Below are 8430 nucleotides of genomic sequence, written 5' to 3'. Positions count from 1 at the left end.
AATTATCAGTAAAATCAAACTGTTAAATTTAATAAATTATTATATAACAAAACTAAGACAATCAAAGTTTATATTTATGATTTTATATACATCCTGTGAATGCAATACGCTGTAGCACAGACCAATATAGATTTACTTGGAATTGATGTTTTTAAGACGTAATCTTATGTTGTTAGGGATGAGAAAGAAAAGAACAGCAGCAAAAATGGATGATTAACTGACCTCGATTCTACATCTGTGGCTGTCAGGTGCTTCCAGAATATCTGCACCATTGTACGAAAGTGGTTTACTAATTATATTCTTTCTTCAATAAGGTGATAGCCTCCAGGATAATTGGTATATTTATAGTAAATTACTGCTAAAAAAGCAACCCTTTAGCATGCTTTGTCTGTTGACTAAAGAGTGGGGTAAGCGTAGGCCCTCTTTGGTTTTTTAAATGACAAAAACACTGTAACTGTCATGTGAAAGAAAGAAAGATCTCCTATAATACAAGTGAATTTGAGTGCATACTCAGGGTTTAGCTCACGTGCATCCAGTTTATGAATTTATAAAATTAATAAAACTTTGACAGAATCAACAAAGAAACAAAATAATAATCATCAACACGTCAACTTTTATGAATCATCAAATTCGTCTTTATTGAAAATCATTCGATTATAATATGGACGGCTCATGCTGCTTCAGTAATCTAAAGACTGTTTTTAAGTTTTTTCTGTTCTCACTTCTTGATAAGATGTGGTAGCTATTGCATCATTGCAGAATATTCAACTGCATGTGCTATTGTTTTTGCATTTTTTGATCCAATTTTATTGGAACAGCTGTCAAAGGGTCTTTCTCTTAACTTTGTTTTTCACTTTTAGTATCTTCAGCTGCATTTCAAAGGCATCATTGCAGAACATTCAACCGCATGTCAGTCAAAAATCAAGGGTTTCGAAGTAGCATTTCGTACAGACAACAAGTTCACGGACATTGATTTGCAATAGAGAAAAGCTAATACCGAATTATTTTCTTGTCATCTTATGGCTATGATTAATACACGTGTGTGCACTTCCATATATCTAGTCTAAATTTGAATGGAGAGTTCATTATTGTATAATATGTTTGTATTTTAGTAAAACCTGTTTGACTAATTGGTAGAAACTCGGTTTAATAGACTCTTATTATCCTAACTCATTTTAATTTTTATTATATTTTTTGAATTTTTTTATTTTAATGAATTAAAATTTATATTTTAAAAAAATAAATATACTTTATTCTTATTAATAACTATACAAATTTATTTTTACTCAATTTCATATGATTTATATTTAAAATATATATATATATATATATATATATATATTAAATATTGATATAATTTAATAATAAATTGAAGGATGCAATCATAAATGAGTGTGATATCTCTGGTCTTACTAACGTTAAAAAAGCAGACGGTGGTGTGGCCCTTTTCTTTGAATTTGATACATTACAGTGACCAATCATCTTTACCAAGCCAGCATTGGAATCATTGCAGAACATTCGACTGCATGTGCTATTGTTTCATTCTTCGATCAATATGCCCTTTTTGTTACTTAAACTGTGGGGGGATGGAGAAATTCTCGGGAGACCTATCCAGCATAATTCTTGGAGAGCTTAATTGAAGGGGATGTTAGTCAATGTCCTATCCAGTTAACTAAAGTACACTGAAGAAAATCTACCAAAATAGATTCTCGGGAAAAGGATTATGTCCCATCCAATTTTTAATTGAAATTCAAAAGTATATATATATGAGAGTGTAAAATACTAAATATCTATTTGTCTCTAAATTTTTGTTAAAATTATTGTTAACTATGAGAGTAGAATTGTTATTTTAATAATAATATTAAAAATATATAATTTTCTCCTCTCATATTTTAAAAATAAACTTTCATCCCTAGATCTCAACTTTGAAAAATGACTTTTTCACCTCTAAATCTTTAAGTTTTCTCCTCTCCGGCTATGCCATTGCCAATTGCCACCATCTTTGTCCTCCCTTTTTCATCTGCCATACTATTATTAAAAATCCTTATTAAATGGTTCATTGAAACGTTTGCATTTGACATCATGATTGACTTATAAATTGCACATTTTAGTTAGTTAAAAATAAAAAAAATAAAACTCTTTTTAAGGTTTAGAGTTTGTTTAGTAACTAATGTTGCATGCTTCAATTCAGGTAACAGCTCAGGATGTCTCAATAATGATCTGATGTGGACAAAAGAGCATTATATTCCTAATAAAAAATGGGGGTTATGCAATTGAAGTAGAGATACATGAAGGTCCTGACAATGTGATTAACAAATGGGATTATACTGGCTTGGTCAATGCCATCCGCAGTGGAGAAGGCAAATGCTGGACTGCAAAGGTTAGCAAAATTAAAATTGTTTTCTCCTATTTTATTTAATCATCATTTTTCTGGGCTTGAAATGTACTTGCCCTTTTTTTTAATTAATTACACATCTCATAGACCCAGTAAAATATTACCTGACCCAGTAGACCATTCCCAAACCAAAGTTCAATATAAAGGTAACTCAAAAATCTTTCCAATCCAACCAAATCTTAATATTTCTGAATTCAATTCAACATTCAACAACCCAGACCCAACTTACCAAACACCCAAATCCAACTTTCACTTATCTCCACTCAATCCAATTATTTTCACTCAATCAAGCCCAATTAATTAAAGCGCAATTATCATACCGAACCCTAAACTCAAATATTATTCTAACCCAGCTACTGCGTCACATTCACTCCAACCAAATCCAAATCCTACCGACCCAGTGTCACAAATTAAACCCAATCCAATTACCTTAATCATTACAACCCAAACGCAAGCAACTCCATCCAACCCAACTCTCTTTTATACAACCCATCATCATCTCGATTGAGACTATGCATAAGGAGGATGTCCTAACCAAGATAGAGAATCATTTAAATAGTTTGGGAAACATTGATGACAATTCTAGCATAATGGAAATGACAACATTTCTTCACAGAGCTATCTTGCTTTGTTTGATTGCTCTTCTCCTCATTCTCACCTTGAGGGCAAGTTGGTTCTTTTTGGGTGGGGTATTGTTGGGATCATTAGATTGGCACAGTGACAATCTAATGATCCTAACAATAATGCGAACTCCACTTTCGAAGTTTAAACTCAGAGATCCCATTCCATAAATAAAATTGCGAGGCCTGTTTGTGCTATGCATACAGTTCTAAATTGTTAGTCCTACATTTTTATTTTCTTTGAGAGGCCATACTTTCATGGAAAGCTAATGTTATACTGCAATTACTTATTCAATTTCCTGGTCAGTGTTCGTAGCCTTTCTGGACTAGTTTTTTTTTTTTTTTCCTCATCTTTATGAAGATATCGTAGCATACAGTAAGTTTGATGATTGATTGAATATTCTATAGAGGACAATGGAATCATAGATTTTAACCTCTGTTTCTTTATAAACTATGCATTGGTGCATCATTGTTCTGAGAATTTCTCCAGTCGGTTGATTCAGCACGAGAAAAACTGGAGAAATTTATTGTCAAATTATTAGAAAGCTACAATCAGCTTTTATTTTTCACCAAATCCATTCCATATATCTTTATCTTTCTAATTTCATATAATACTGTTTACATATCTATTGAACAGTAATACAATAATGTTTTAAAATTAAATCTCAAAATTATTGGTTATGTTGATGTTGAGTAATATAAGTCTCTTTACAGCCTTCAACATAACCCACAAAGTTATGTATTGTTTTGGCCAAACGACTATTTCCCACCCAAGGTTTAGCGTTTTCTCAAATGTCTCCCCTTTAACTATGGAAACACCAAACATCCACCTATGGCCAGTTAGATTTAACAGAACCCTAACGCCTAAAAATTTTATTTCTTTTTGCCCCCTTAAACTTTAAAAACTAACATTTTCCCCCAGCCTAAGTTTTAAAAAACCGCAGTTGCACCATAGGGTTTGGTTTTGAAATCTCCGGCGACCTCTCCGGCTCCGTTGCCGACGGCCTCTCCCTCCCGAGGCAACCTCTCCTCCCGGCGATATCTTTCCTCCCATTTGGAGGTCCGATCGGCGCCCGGAGACGCCGTGGGAGACGAAGAACTTCGTCGGGAAACCGTAGTTTCACCCTAGGGTTTGGTTTTGAAATCTCCGGTGACCTCTCCGGCTTCGTTGCCGACGGTCTCTCCCTCCCGAAGCAACCTCTCCTCCCGGCGATATCTTTTCTCCCATTTGGAGGTCCGATCGGCGCCTGGAGACCCCGTGGGAGACGAAGAACTTCGTTGGGAAGACGAAGTTCTTCGTCTCTCACAGCGTCTCCGGGCGTCGATCGGACCTCCAAATGGGAGACGAAGTTCTTCGTCTCCCACGGGGTCTCCGGGCGTCGATCGGACCTCCAAATGGGAGGAAAGATATCGCCGGGAGGAGAGGTTGCTTCAGGAGGGAGAGGTCATCGGCAACAGAGCCGGAGAGGTCGTCGGAGATTTCAAAACCAAACCCTAGGGTGAAACTACGGTTTTTTAAAACTTAGGCTGGGGAAAAATATTAGTTTTTAAAGTTTAGGGGGGCAAAATTATTTCCATTTTAGTTTATTTTTAATATTATAACGAAAATGATGATTTTACCCTTACCACCGTTAGGGTTTTGTTAAATCTAACCGGTCATGAATGAGTATTTGGTGTTTCCATAGTTAAAGGGGGGACATTTGAGAAAACGCTAAACCTTAGGTGGGAAATAGTCGTTTGGCCTATTGTTTTATCACGGGCTATGCGGAAAAAGAGAGGTAGGTTTGTCACTGACCCTACAAAGTCTAAAAATGCTTAATAATGCAAAGATCAAAAGACTTATTCCCATCCAAGATTTGGTGAAATTTCAAATTTTTACTTTTAAAAACTTAAATACTCATTATTCTATTAAAATTTGTAAAAATGTTATTTAATTAAAATTATTAAAAAACTAAAAATTTATTATATTTTTCTTTCTCTAATTTAAAAATTTAACAATTCTCCCCACTTAAAATTTGGAAATAAATTATTTTTTTATAATTTTTTTCTTTTCTTTTGACTACTATTTCCTTTCTAACCGTCAACGTTCTCACTGTCTTCCAACTTTTCGTCTCCCTTTTCTACCATCTTCGTCTCTTCGTTTCAAAGATGCCATCAATTATAATGTTTTCTTGTGGATATATTAAAACTCGAGTTAATCAATATATTTCAATTCTATTTATAATTGTCAAGTAAGGATTAAATTATCCTCACCTAACAGGTTGCTCTGGAGGAGGTGGACCGTACAACTTTAATAACTCAGCGAGGTGCGGTCACACTGGATCAAAAAGCTTGCAAAGATCCATCCACTTATGCGAATTGGGATGGAATTCATCTAACAGAAGCTGCTTATCGCTCTATTGCCGATGGCTTAATCAATGGTGGCTTTTTTATTCCTTCCCTTTGACCACAAGGTTCACAACCACCTTTCAAAGGGACTACCAGCATGTTATTTACCTCTTAACAGTCCGACGAAGATACATTCACGTCCTGTGTACCAGCTTTTGTGTTCAACTTCACCAGAATTTTTCAATAAATTATTTCAACTGTAACTTTATGGAATTATCCTAGTTTTGTGATTATGTTTATGTGCTGACATTTTCTTAATTAGTTTGTGGAGCTCCTGTGTCATTAAGCCATCAATAAATATTCGTAGTACTCTTTGTTGGTAATGCGTAAAAAATCTTGTTATTGCTCATAATGAAGAAACTAGGCTTCAAGTCTGACAAGAAAACAGTGGAAATAAAGCCCATGTGTATATTTGAAATAAAAATTCTGTCAGACCACGACAACCATGGCCATTACAATTCAGCACAATAGATGCTAATTGGTTACAGTATAGGGCTCACCAAATCCTTGATTCACGACTAACTTCAGTTGATATTTCTTGATTATTGAATTGAATGTTTTTTCTTGTAAGGCTAAATGACTATTTCCCGCTGAAATTTTGTTGAAACTGACAATTCTCACCAACTTATTTTTATAAACAAGTCCATTGTACTATGCATTAGTATAAACAGTTACATCCAACTATATATTTGATAAAAGACTAAATTACCTTGATTGTAGGCAAATTCAAAGAAACCGAGAGTGTTGGGAAGGAGCATATATGGTGGAGCATAACTGATAGAATAGGCGTTGATCAGCTAGAATGGAGATTGAACAACCCTGCTAAGGGTCTTGCTAGGGTTTTGAAAGTTGAAGAGCTTTCATACGCTGACGACACAGTAGACCATAGTGATGAGACAGTAACACTCAACAAATTGAAAGACCCATCTTGGTAGAGACAAGATGCTTATGCAATCAACACAACTACTTCTTAGATAAAGAAAGGATTTGCCGATAAGATCCACTCAAAAAAAGCAGCTGTGATTATGGGCTTCAAGACTAGAAAAGGAGAATATTCTCCTGTCTTTAATATGTTGCTTTCAACTTTTTTGACTATGGGTTGTAATAATTTATTGTAACATTGCATCGGTTGGTTCATTTTAACCCTTTTTTGGCTTATTGATCAAGTTTCCTTTTTTTCATTTCTTTATTGTTGTTGTGCTGCCGTCCTATGCTTGGAATGGAAGCAATACGCGCACCTCCACGGTTGATAAAAACGAAGGAGCTTCCGACAAGAGTAAATGCCTCTTAACAACCTATGATGGTGGTTTCAATTTTATTTTATAAAATGGTTGCATAATAAACCTTATAAGTGAATCTTGGAAGATTTATGGTTGAATAATGACATTGTTTGTGTTTTAAAATAATTATTTTGTGCTCATTCTAATTATTTTGATGTTATAAATTTCTTACATAACCATTTTTACAATACTTGTTAGTCGATATTATATTATCCACCTAGTCGATCCTCTTTATCCTTCTACCCAGTTGCACTTTTTGTTGGGTTGTAAAGGAGCTTTAAGATCTATTTTGGTTTGGAGGGATAGATTGGGTTTGATCTTGGTTGCCTGGCAGGTGTTTGAGGAAATACTTGATTGGATGTCTTGATTTTTTTTTTTTTTCAAATGGAATTTGGAGTTGTATTGGTTTAAAGAAGATTGGTGAAAGTGTAGCCTTTCGTGTTGCGAGAGTACCCCATTCACGCACTTAGACGGTCAATTTTGAGAGCTCACTACACCGTGAAGTAGTTATGTAAAATTTCATCGTCCCATTACATTGATCAATGCTCGCAATCATCTCCAAACCAATGTTTTCAAAATTGGACCAGTAATTGAATAAGTTGTCTTACTTATTTATAATTCAACTGATTTAACTAATTCAATTAGAGAATAATAGAAAAATAAAAAATAATCAAATTATTCAAAAATAATTAAAATTTAAAAAAATTCAAAAGTTAAATCCAACCAAACTTAGTTTTAACTAGTTCATCCAATCAAATCCGGTTTCTGATTGGGTTTGACCGAATCAATAACAAAATTGATTTTTTATATTAATAAGACAAGACTTGATACTGATTCTTGGTTCAAGCAATTAAACTGGCCAGTCTGATCCGGTTTTCGAATCATTGCCCCAAACTACTAAGTTTAATCATTAAAGCCTCACATTTGTGGATAACACTTATTTTATATAATCACTAAGTTTAAGACTTAAATGGTTGATTTATCATTTTTTGTTTTTTTAACGTAATATCTAAAATACCTTAGTTAATTAATTAATTAAGGTAATTTAACCATTTTTTAATATTTAATAAAATTATTTGTATAATTTGTTGTACACTCTTAGATTTGACATTAAACTGGGGAACAAGAGATTTCTTATGAAAAGGCGATAGATGTCCTCCGGTACTGCCTCCCGTTCATCCTCCTCCTCCGACTGCGAAGATGGCGGCAGTGGACCTTCTCTTCCTCCTTCAACGAAATCCGTAACTTCCTTGGCCTACTTTCATACCCACCATCTACTTCATTCAACAAAAGCAAGAGTCATTCTCATTTTTATCTCCCCCAGCTTCTCAGTCGCCAAACCCAGAGTCAACTTGTGGCACTCGAATCCATTGATGCACTTGAGACTTTGAGCCACAAAAACGTAGAAGATCAGGTGGGCGAGGGAGAGTAGCGTGATGGGGACCCAGCAGTGGCCGCATTGGAGGCGGGGGGACTGAGCCCGGGCCATGAACAAGGCTCAAGAAAATGCAGAAGAGAAGAAGAGTTTGTGAGGCACCTTTTTTTTTTTGGAGGTTAATGGCACCTTTTTCAAAGTGGAGTTGGATGATTGTTTTTAAGGCTTGGAGGGCTGTTTCTATAGCGAAATCTCACAAGCAGAAGAAGCTACAAACCATAAAGAGATGAAGCGTAGTCAGAACCCTCCCTTTCGTTAGAAACGAATTCAAAATCATCACCACTATCACTGTTAACGATGCCGTTTTCTTGT

This window comes from Mangifera indica, chromosome 6, assembly GCF_011075055.1.
Source record: "Mangifera indica cultivar Alphonso chromosome 6, CATAS_Mindica_2.1, whole genome shotgun sequence".
NCBI lineage: Eukaryota > Viridiplantae > Streptophyta > Magnoliopsida > Sapindales > Anacardiaceae > Mangifera > Mangifera indica.
The sequence above is the reverse complement of the archived record's forward strand: the minus strand, read 5'-3'. Positions refer to the sequence as shown.